Raw genomic sequence first — 12,569 nt, 5'->3', positions numbered from 1 at the left:
ACAGCAAAAGAAACAATCAACAAAGTGAACTGACGACCTAAAGAATGGGAAAACTATTTTATTATTTTTTATTCTATTATAAATGTTTTTAAAAATTTATCTTTGGGCAGCTCTTTTTCATATGCTTTCTCTTTTCAGATAGTATAGAATTGCAACAAAGTTTTAAAGTTGGTTTTGTATCCTACAGCTCTACTGTATTCATTTATTAGTTCTAACAGTTTTTTTTTTTTTTTGGTGGTATCTTTAGGGTTTTCTATATATAAGCTCATGTTATCTGCAAAGAGAGACAGTTTTACTTCTTCCTTTCCAATTTGGACGCCTTTTAAAAAGTTTTTATTGCCTCATTGCTCTGGCTAGATCTCTAATACTCTGAACAGGAGGAGGCACCCTTGTCTTTTTCCTGATCTTAAGGGAAAAAACTTTCAACCTTTTGCCATTGAGTATGATGTTAGCTGTGGACTTGTCATATATGACCTTTAATATATTGAAGTACATGTATCATAGGATTTAAATATTGGTAACTTTATAGTATTTAAGTTATGGAATATCAAGGAGCAGAGAAAACATAATTCAAGGAAGGGATTAGTGTATTTTTGGTTGTATGGATAGATGTATCATGTTAGGTGGAATTATGACCTTATTATTGCATCTATTTTGAAATTAAATATAGTTTACAGAGATGCGTATAGGTTCCAAGTAACAAGGGGTGGACTTTCTTTTTTAATTGGTGAGGCAACTCTTGATTGCAAGGACCTTGTCAGCTTAAAATCTCTTTTTTTTATTTTTTTTATTTTTTATGCCTACAGCACCTGGTCTTCCTAGGTGGTCTCCCATCCAAGTACTAACCAGGCCCGAACCTGCATGGCTTCCGGGATCAGATGGGATCGGGCTTGTTCAGGGTGGCATGGCCGTAGACATGGAGAGGATTTGATGTGTAATTTTATTGGTCAACTTGAATGGTTCATGAGACACTGAGATATCCGATTAAACATTATTTCTGGGCATGTCTTTGAGGGTGTTTCTGGAATAGGTGAGCATTTGAACTGGTAGCCTGAGTAAAGCAGATTGCCCTCCTCAATGTTGCAGGCCTCATCAACCCACATAGAACAGAAGATGGTTGAATTTTCTCTCTCTGCCTGACTGCTTTAACTGAAACATCCATCTTCTCCTACCCTTGGTCTGGAATTTACAGCATTGGTAGTTCTCAGGTCTTCGGCCTCAGACTGAAGTTTACATACCACTCTCCTGGGTCTCCAGTTTGCAGAAGGCAGATGGTGGGACTTCTCAGCCTCCATAATTACATGAGCCAATTCTTTTTAATAAAAATTTCATTCTAGATCAATCCATCTAATTATCTATAATCTATCTATCAACTATCATCTGTCTGTCTGTCTATCAACTATCTATCAACTATCTATCTATCAATCTATCAACTATCATCTGTCTGTCAAATCCATCCTTTGGGTTTTGTTTCTCTGGAGAACTCTAATATATATTTAATGGATTTCTAACTTACTTTTATTCACTATGCTACTCTACCTCTTTATACTTCTTCTAAGCATTCTCAAAAGGTTCATTTTTTGAGGTAGAGTTTCTTAGGACCTGTGTATGTGAGAATATTTTTATAACACCCTTGTATTTAAATTATAAATTTTAGGTCCTAAGTTCTTGATTAGGACAATATCATTCTTATTCTTTTAAAGATTATCTATTCTTTCTTTCTGAAGGGTTTTAGAAATTTGTTTTATAATCTTAAATTTTACTGGAGTATATATCTGTTTTTCTTCTTAAATATTGTTTAGTCTTCCGTCAGCCTTTTTTGTTTTAAATTGTTTGTATATATATGATATATATTTGTTATATGATATCATATATGATATATATTTATAATATATAATACCATAGATATATATATAAATTCTTAATCAATATAGCTGTTCATGAGCATTTTTACACGCATGCCTAGCCTGGGGACAAACATAATGAGATGGTGTAATGCTCTCTAAGTTCAAAGGAAACATCTATGTATTTATTTAAAGATCTTTTTTCCTCCCTCAATTGCTTTGTGGAAAAGAAAATCATCATGAAAAAGTTATTGGCAGACAGGAATGTCTTTCCTAGAAAATGTTTACTTAATCATGGCCTTTGACTCTTTGTTTTTACTTTTATAATGACAATTAAGAGACAATAATTATAACAATGACAACAACAAAAATTACCAAAACTTGACTAGGCCTGCAAGGCACCATGCCAAATGGAGGCAAAAGTTACTCAGAAATTCATTAAATTTAAATCTTATTGCAAACTATTCTGTGCCTGAAAACAACAGGAGAATAATAAATCCCAGTGGGGAGCTTCTGGACTTGTTTGGCTTGTAGGACAAATAATGAAGGAAGTTTTTTGATGTAGTTATAAATGCTAAAACTTCTAGAAGGGAAGTCGTAATAGCACTGGTGACTGGGAGGCATGTTTCTTCTGTCTGTATAGTTACAACTCAATTGTCACAATGATTTATAGACCATCGTGCAGGCATTATGTGACTTTTTCTCTCCTAATTCATCTCCTCAAACTTCTGAAATTGAAAAAGCTACTGGACAATCTCTATTAGCACCAAAACTACTTAAGGAATATATTGCAAGATTGTTTATTTTAGCCACCTTTTCTGATATTATTTCTAAAGGATTTATTCAATGTGGATAATAGACCCAAGATTCAAATAGTAAAATTATCTCTTCTTCACAATTAAAAGAAAAAAGTCAGTTCTTAAGACAGTCTCTAAAATTTGCTATCTTTCTTTTATAAAAAAATGCAGATTAAATTAAGACTCTCATATGTTACACAAGGAACATATAGGTGTTAGATATAACTAGTGTTGCAGCTTGAGGAAGTTGACTTTCAGGTGAAAAAACATTAGAATATTGTATTCCAAAGGCAGTTATAGCACATGCTGCAAACTTAGAAAAGAGGTGGCTAAAACTTAGCCACACAACTCAACCTTTCACCTATAATGAGGATATAAGATATGAAAAATTTAGAACGCATTGGGAGGAAAACTTGTGTAGTGTACCTCTCTCTTAGTCCACAGGGGTTCGAGGTGTCATATGCTTCCATATTAATTCTGAAGTTAATAATATTGTATGTCAATTATAATTGAAAAAAAAAGTTGACGTCAAGATTGAAATTTGGTCCAATTGACTTGGAGAGCATAATATGTATCTCCTAATGTTTGTGGGATACAGTGTGCAGGTTTCTGACTCTATTATAATTTGAAATGGCAAGAAATTAGCAAGCTAAATACTTTGATGATGGAAGAAAACAGATGTGACTGAATGGGCAACTTTCACCCCCACAGTTTTTCAGGGCAAGGGATGTGTGAGCTTTTCCTATAGTCTAGATGTGAGTTATATACCTTTTCTAAGGTGCTGTTAAATGTCTTCTTGGGGAGGTGGGTAACAGACCTCAGTGGAGAGAAGCTGGTGATGTCATAGGATTTCCAATGCTAAGACTAAATAACAGATAAGAATTTACAGTAAATACTCTCACCAAGAGAACCACAGAAGAGAGATACTCAGGAACTGGGGAGTGTTTCTGAAGAACCTGAAAAAACCCATTAGTGAAATAGATTAATTTTTCAAGATTTACCTGGTGCATGAGCAGTTACAGTAGATAGAGCATAATAACAGTATCCATCAAATAAGAATTTCTGTGCTCTCCTCCTTTCCTGCTGGAAGGTTGGTAAGATGGGAGAGAATTCCTAGACAAAAAAAGAATTGAAGCTTGGACTTATTCTCCTATTGCAGGGGTCTTTTGTTCAGCAAGTTCTATATATGTGATATAAGTTGTGAGATAGGTGTTTATCCACCACTTTTGTTATTTTTACATCATGGTATAAAATCTGTTTTGATCTGTGGTATATATCATGCGTGTACGTCCAGCTAAAGTATCCACTGCAGTAGCTTTATATACCATATCTTTCTCTTAATCTATATATCTATATCTATAGATGATATGATGAAGAAATCTGCCAAGGAGAGTCTAAGTCTACTTTAATTAGCTTTTTAAATAATTAATACTTTAATTGACACACTATTAAATAAAATAGTATCTTGTATAAACACTGTTTCTATTCAAAACATAAAACACATACATACAAGCTTATTTTTTTCAAAGCTAGCTATTGTTGACATTAATGTTTCTGTATATATATACCTGTATAAATATTATTCTTTAAGGAGAATTATATAGCAGATAGGTTTTAAATTAAATTTTCACTTACTTATCAATTTTATTAATTAGTTACATCAATTTTTTTCATAGTTTTCTATACCATTGCCTTTTGCATTGTCTATTGCATTGGCCTTTTACTTCAAGTGTGGACCAAGCTGCGTAATCTCAACATAATTTTGGGATATTTAATCTCAACATAATTTTGGGATATTTAATTTTAGAAACATTTGGTGAACTCCTGTGTGCCAGAGATAGTGTTTATATGGTTCCAAAGTCTCCATTTTGTACTTTCTATTGACAATTCCAGGTTTTTTTGTCACATCAGATGTTAATCTTAAATACAGTAGAATAGCACTGTATTTTATTTCTTTTAAATTTTAGTTACTGTCATCCATTCTGTTATTTGGAGATTTTTTTTGTAACTAACATAGTGAAGTAGGCATTTAGTAATGTTTGCTGCTCAGAAAAATAGACATACCAGCAGAAAGACTGGTAACATGCACTTGCAAAATTTCTATTCTTAAAAAAATGTCTCAATAATTTTGTTCTGAGACTCTATAATCTGGATTTTGGTTACAGTTTTGGAACAGATCCAAAACTAATAATAAAAATTCTTTTTTTCTTGAAGATATCTCAAGTTGTACTCTCATGTAGCAGTACAATAAGCTTTTTCACAAGTAAGAATTTTGATTAAGTTCTTCAGCTTTTAAGTAAGATACCACCTCATCGGTTTATTTGGTTTCAGAAACATCAACATAATGCTTCCACCTTAGGATGAGATTTAGATTGAGAAGAAGAGGTCTTCAAACCTGAATAGCCAGTGTAGCAGTAGAAATAGGAAGGAAGGGATGAATCTGGGAGTGATTTTTAAGTAATAAATGAAAAAAAAATAGATGAAATTTAATATAGTGAATGGAGAAAGTTTAAATATCACCATTTCAGGCCTTCAATAGAAAAAGGGTTTATCTTCCCAATTCTGAAAAGCTTATCTGTTATAAATAAATAAATAAATAAATAAATAGTGCCTATGCTATTATCACCACTATAGCTATTATTACAAATTGCATATTTGGATCAAGTTGACCCTAAGAGTATTCAAATTGATCACATTGTCTTAGTTTTCTACAAATCTTTTAGTGCAGAATTCTTGGCTTTTATGGAAAGTTGATAGCATGTGCAGCTTCCTTTGCACATTATTTTGCCCATAATAATTAAGCACTGCATGTGAAATTTCCTTTAGAATTTAGTGCAAAGGAAACTTGGCTTTTTTCTATTCAATTCTGATTTGCCATACCTTCAAAGAGGGTACTTGAAGCTAAATCATAGGCTTGCTAAATCTAGCAAGCCTATATAGAGAGTTTGTACTTCTACTGGTTTTGTGTGATATTGTCACTTATATTTTGTTGAATTTAATTATAGTACAGTTGCTTAATGGTTAAGAATGTTGTTTTTGAAGCTAGAATTTCTGGATTAGAATTTGGGTTCTGCCCTTGATATTAAAATTACAATGATAATCAAAACAGTACTTAAGAGTTTAAGACTAGTAGATAAAATTATTTTAGGGTTAAAATACACAGTCTATGTAAAAGTGTTTAGAAAAATACATGACACAAATTGAGTTTTTAATAAATTTAATCAATTTTTTCATTACTATTAACTATTACTGTAGTTATTACTATAAGTTATTAACTAATATTGTTGTAAGTTACCTAAAAACCTTTTTAGAATAAGGGAATACAAATGAATTTAATAAATAAAAAAATGAACATCTGTGATGCACTCCAGATTGTTTTGCTATAGAACCTTGTAGAGCAATACATTTTATCTTAAAGTAGCTGAAAATCCAGTTGGAAATGTAAAATAATACACATGAAATAATTAAAGTATAAGTAAGTGTTACAATATGTGGGTGTAATTACATTAAAAAGGTGTATGAAGAAGTGGTGCCAAAGTTGGTTACTATAGCAAGACAATGGTACATTTTGGAGAGATATTAATTGAATCTTAGATGTTGGTAAGATTTAGAATTACACTCAAGGTGAGAGATTTGGGAATAATTTGAACAGGGTGCTAAGATTGAGCAATATAAATGGATGTAAAGTGAGGCATCCCATCTGATTTAATAGGGTTACAATTTGGAGAATATTAAAAATCCTAATTTACTAAATAGGAAATTGGGAACTAACAAAATTTCTTAAGAAATGAGTGACATGATTAAAATAGTTTTAAAAAGACAAATCTGGAAGCTTGAAATATACGAATGCTGCAGAGAACAAAATAAGTGAAAATAAAGGAATAGGAGAGAGAGGTCAATAAAAAAAGGTATGAGTAATAGTAGGGAGTCTTATATAAAACTCCAAGGTCTATTCAGGCAGTGGGAGTAGTATGCTGAGGCTGAGTATAAGTTCAAGGAGAAGAAATGGTAGTAATTGAAGCTGGAAATACACATTATGGAGCCAGATTATGAAAAGCTTATATGTGAATTGTCTGGCTTCTCAGTTTTATGAATCAGAATGATAATGTTCAGCTCACATATAGGAATAGTTTCAGAGAGGACAGTTGAGTCTATAGATAAAATGACTAATACATAAAAGGTTATTTTATATAAATTTTGTAGTTATGTATACATATCGACAAACTTAAAAATCTGATAATTTGCTCTGATATCTTCTTACATTTTACAAAGTTATTTGGTGAGTTCAGAATAAGGAAAAGGGAATTGAAACTCTTCTGATTGTAATAGTCATTCAGAAGGTTATCATATAATGTATCTTTATTTTAATGAGCTATTTTAGAGTCTTTGTGAATACTAGAATTAATGTGACTGAACAAGTGTACATTTCTTTTTGAAATAATTTTTTAATTTTTTAATTATAGTTGGCATACAGTATTAGTTTCAAGTGTACAACATGGTGATTAGTCATTTATATAACTTACAAAGTAATCACCCAAATACATCTAGTACCCATCTGACACCATACATAGTTATTATAATATTCTTTATGCTATACTTTATATCCACATGACTATTTTGTAACTACCAATTTGTACTTCTTGATCTCTTCCTCTTTTTCACTGCCTCCCCTTACATTGATTAATGGATCTTCATAAACCTGTAGGGAGACTTTGTCAAGCAATCTTGAATTATTTCTGTTAAAAATTACTGCAGTGAAAACTTAGAAGGCTATTATAACATAACTTCCATATGTCCAAAAACATGACACAAATACTGTAGAGTCCACAAATATATTTAAACTGATTTTTATAACATAGAAATACAGGATAAAAAGCCAATGGTCTAAAATGTAAAAAGAGGTTAAATACAAAATACTTCAAACTGGGAAGGAATAGTTGGAGAGGTAGAAGATGTGGGAGAAATGGCGTAGAACAAGAATAGGCAACAAGAATAGGCAACAATTTGGCTTAGTAGCAGTTCACATAAGACCCAAACAAAACAAAACTAAAGGTTTGTTTTGACTGCAAGATTAATAAGAGGAAAACATGCAAAGAAACCCTTCTAGTCTCATATACCTTAAAAGAAGTATAAATCTCAAGTAATTAGGCAGTGATATTTCAAGGGGATAGATTATATGCAGCTTGACGTCAGATATTGGCAATGGAGTTTTTGACAGACACACTGGTAAGATACAAATTATTCCATTGCTGCTGAAAGGAGATATAATTGAAAACTAGAATATTGAATCCAGAAATAAGAAGATTATGGGGAAATAATGTATTCATCTTTTTAAATTTTGAAAGGATGTCGTTTAGAGGATCAAAGAGAGATATTCAGTGTCGCTTCAGAAAGCACAATTTTGGGGAGAGGCTTGGACAATCAGGTGGAAAGGAGTCACGGAGAAACAAACTTTAGCTTGATATAAAGAAAGAAATTTTCTAACAGGGAGTCTTGTTCAAAATAACTTTATGATTGTCCCAAGAGTATTTAATAAGTGAAGAAGTCACACTGACTGTTTGCTCCTCATGCAGTCTTCATGGGCTGGGTGGCCTTGAAGTTTGCCGTTGTTACGAAATTTTAATTGACTTATTTTTCAGTCCTCTCTCAGAAGGACTTCTTCCTCCAAAGTTCTGAAACACTTTATGTTGCAATTCTCTGAGATAGTTTCATGGAATTGGAAAAGACTGACCACCATGGATTTCGGCTGCTACTATTTTTGTATGTCTTCAGGGACCTGGGAGTCTTGTTGCTTGTCTTAAAATTCCATTTTGCTCGCATTTTCATTCTGTGGCCTGTGAATTGTGCCACCATGGTGGCAAGAGATTTGTATGCAGTTTGATTCCATGGATTTATTGGAATTCTCTAAGAGAACTAAATAAATTCCTAGTGAGACATCTTCACTCTGTTCAGGAATATACCAGGTTTTCAAACAAAATTATATTAAAGAAAGAACAAACTTTAATAATAGGTAATGGAAAATTATGGACCTACCAGCAATGCAACTAACAAAGAACATAGTCATGCCCTGCTTAAGAGAGTTGCTATTTTATAAGGGATTAAACATTATTTGAGATGTTTAATTATGATATTGTCTTTGATAGTTTTTATTTGTCAAATACAGCTTCTTTCCTAGACTGAAATAAAAAGGATTTGGATCTCTGTAGTTTCACACGAAAATGTTCACAAGATAGAAAAGAAATATAAATTCAGAATAAATTCAGAAATTAAGAATAATTACAAAACAGTCACATGACAGCCTAGAACATTTTCTGTATCCTTAAAAGATGTTTTTCTTGAGTTTCAAAATGTGCTGTGTCATAAATTAAAGATTATCAAGATGAGAATAAACCTTAATAATTCACAGTCCATTGCTCAAAGGAAGATCAAGACTAAATCAGACTGGTAATACAATAACTGATGTTTTAAATATAATCCTAATAATATGTAGTCTATTGTCTCTTTTTATCTTTCTTTTCCACAGCTTAGACCTCACAATCATAAAAGTCCTCTAATATCTCTATTTTGATTATTTCATACCTAATTTTGACTCTTTATTTATAATTCTTTTATGAATAAAAGTAATCCTTTTCACAGTTCATATTCTACAATTTTGTGTAAAAGCAACAAAACCGTATTCTATTTCTTTAGGTTAGGTTATCTTTCAAATATTAATATGATACTTTCATTGATTCAACATCAAAAAAGTAACATTTGATTTGGTTTAAGGACTTAAATTTCTTCCTCTCCATCTCCTTTTCCTTCTCCTTCCTCTTCTCTTTCTCCTCCCCCCTTCTTTTTAAAATAAGACCAAAGGACAAGTCCTATTAATCTTGTGACTGCAGAAAAAAGAGTTATGTATGAAATGATTTTAGCATATCTTAATAATATTTCCTATTCTTTTTAACAGCCCTCTTTTTCCTGTTCCAAACCAATACATGATGACTGATGCTTGAAATTGCTCTATTCAGCTTTATAGCTAAAAGGTTCATTCTGTTAGTTCTGGAATAAAATAAAATCATCCTCATGTATGTTAACCTGTAAACTTAATTCATTTCTCCACCTGCTAATAAAACCAAGTTGCTATACAATTATTTGATTGGATTTCAAATATACGGTGGAGCAGTAGAGTGAGTATGGAGACTGAGAATAGTAATATTATTTTGTTTAGTCATTTTTCCCCTTGATTTAAATTTATATGAATTAATTTCACGTTCATTTTTGAGAAGGTTGTTGGGAGAAGTAAAAAATGAAAGATGCAAAGAAGAGCTTGAAGACTTTGGAATCTGAAGGACTTTTGTAGACCATAGAAAAACAAAAAATAAAAGTAAACCTCTTAAAATTTAGGGCAGAGAGTTAAAGAGAAATTGCATATTTTAAAATTTCGATTGCTACTGTGTTATTCATTTTAATTTTGATAAAGACATTTTTGTGGATCATTTGCTGGTTTTTACTATCCATATCACTCTTTGAATGGATAAATGATACTTAGTTTAAATGCTACCAAAGAAGAGAAGATACGTAAAGTTATCCCTAATTGCTCAAGAGCTTAATTGACAATGAGTGTATTGTTTCATAGAAAAATAATAGAAATATTTCAGATTAACCAAAGTTTTCTTACTTGCCTAACAGTTCCCCAAATCAAAATAGGTTGATTTGGATGCATTTAGGAAATTAATACTTATTTGTTCTTAAAATTGGTGAGCTCTAACCATCAGGTTAAGAGTTTAATAAAATTTGCTATCTAACCTAATATATTTTACACAATCAACATTTTTGATTGGCTCCTCACTTTGAAGCTTCTAATTTTTTTTTCATATTTTGAAAAGTTTGAAATGGCATAGGTTTCTTGACAGATTTCTTGACAGGATCAGTAAACTTCACAGGTTAAAAAGTATAAAGGTACCACTCACATTTTACTTGTGTACTTAAATAAAATTAGACTAGTTCCAGAAGTTAAAGACTGAATTCATTTAAAAAAAAAAACTACAAGTAAGACAATTAGCTCTTTAGTAACTTACTTTCAGCTATAGGAACTCTTTTGGTAGAAAGTTCATATTATTTTAGAATATGCTTTTAGCTTTCTTCCCCTTCATTTATTCTTTTTAATTTTTGCATTGAAGCAAAGTAATATGACAGAGAAAATTGAATATTAAGTGATAAATTAAAATTAAGGAAGTGCCTTTTTCTTAGTATGAGTTTATCAGACTTTAGTATTTTGAAATCACAAATGACATCTCATGAACCATCACATATAACAAAGTAGAGCGATACGAAGAAGTATCAGACTGTGTTGTATTGAAATTAACACTAGATTTGAATTCAAAATGTTTTACCTTGAGTCCAAATTCCATTTTTAACCGATTTTGTTACCTTAGGCAAGTCAAAGTGTCTTTTATCTTTAGTTTGCTCATGTGTATAAACTTAACAGGGATAATGGATATGAAACTATTATGTCAACTGTAAAGTATTTTTTAATGCGAAGTGTTATTTATTATAGTAGATAAAGAGTGAAAACTTCATCTGTTGACTTTCTCTTATACCTTTAAGCAGAAATTTGCCATGGGTGACAAGAGCGGAGACAACCACTCAGAAGTGACTGACTTCATTCTTGTAGGCATCAGGGTCTGTCCAGAGCTCCAGAGTCTTCTTTTCCTGCTATTCCTGATTGTTTATGAGATGGTCCTTCCGGGGAACCTTAGCATGATTGGCATCATTGTGACTGATCCCTGGCTGAGCACACCAATGTATTTCTTCCTAGGCAATCTCTCCATCATTGACCTCTCCTACACTACTGTTATTGTATGAAAAGCCATAGTCAACATCCTGTCTCAGAAAAAGCTCATATCCTTTGCAGGTTGTGTGGCTCAGCTGTTTCTTTATGCACTTTTCATGGTAACAGAGGCCTTTGTCCTGGCAGCCATGGCCTATGACCGTTTTATTGCCATCTGCAACCCACTTCTCTATACTGTCCACATGTCAAGAAGCCTCTGTATCTAGCTTGTGGCTGGTTCCTATCTCTGTGGCTGGGTCATTTCCGTCCTTCAAATTAGTGTAACATTCTCAATGTCTTCCTGTGCCTCCTGGGTCATTAATCACTTCTGCTGTGATTCAAACCCAATTGAGAAGATTTCCTGTTCTTATATCTTTATGGATAAGATGGTGTCACTAGTTTGACTGTTCTCATTATTTTGCCCACAATGATTGTTATTGTGGTATCTTACATGTGTATTGTGTCCACAGTTTTAAAGATCCACTCCAGTGAAGGGAAGAAGAAAGCCACCTCCACTTGCAGCTCCCATCTGGGGGTTGTAAGTTTGCTCTATGGGACTGTCTCCTTTGTCTGTCTCATATCACCAAATAACCCTGAACTTCGTAAAGTGGTTTTAGTATGTTACATTTGTTTACACCTATGCTGAACCCTTTAATCTATTCTTTAAGAAATAAGGATGTTAAAAATGCCATGAAAAAAGTCCTATGGAAGAAAAAAATTTCACTTTAAATCTGTTTCTGCTTGTTTTACTCTTTCTTGCATCATTTGTTTTTGTCTTCCAGATCTTTTAGACTTGGGCATTTAAAGCTCAGGTTTATTTTAAAAAAAGACCTTAACTATTCTATTATGCAACATTAATAATATCCTATAAATGATACTCCAAATAACTTACTCACTTTTCCTCAAGGTAATGTTAAATCTATAAGTTCTGGACACCCATAAGATTTTGCTGCATTTCTACAAAGAGTTATGTATTTCTCACTCTCCAGGTAATAATATGATATGTAAATGAGGAAGTATAGAATTTTGTTGTTTCTCTTCTCTGTATGCCTAAGAAAAATTTGGATTGAGAAAATACCTAGTATAATTAACTTGGAAACTGTGTGACCCAACTGG

The 12,569-nt window shown here is 32.2% G+C and overlaps 2 pseudogenes; one reads left to right on the top strand and one right to left on the bottom strand.

Annotated features, from left to right (window-relative positions):
• Positions 1-797: 797 nt before the first annotated feature.
• On the bottom strand, positions 798-916 carry LOC112478488 (annotated as a pseudogene).
• Positions 917-11,242: 10,326 nt separating this feature from the next.
• LOC102883777 lies at positions 11,243-12,182 on the top strand (annotated as a pseudogene).
• The last annotated feature ends 387 nt before the right edge of the window (positions 12,183-12,569 follow it).

Source organism: Pteropus alecto, unplaced genomic scaffold (genome assembly GCF_000325575.1).
Source record: "Pteropus alecto unplaced genomic scaffold, ASM32557v1 scaffold220, whole genome shotgun sequence".
NCBI classification, from domain to species: Eukaryota; Metazoa; Chordata; class Mammalia; order Chiroptera; family Pteropodidae; genus Pteropus; species Pteropus alecto.
Note: the sequence above shows the minus strand (reverse complement) of the source record. Positions and strands in the feature narration are given on the sequence as shown.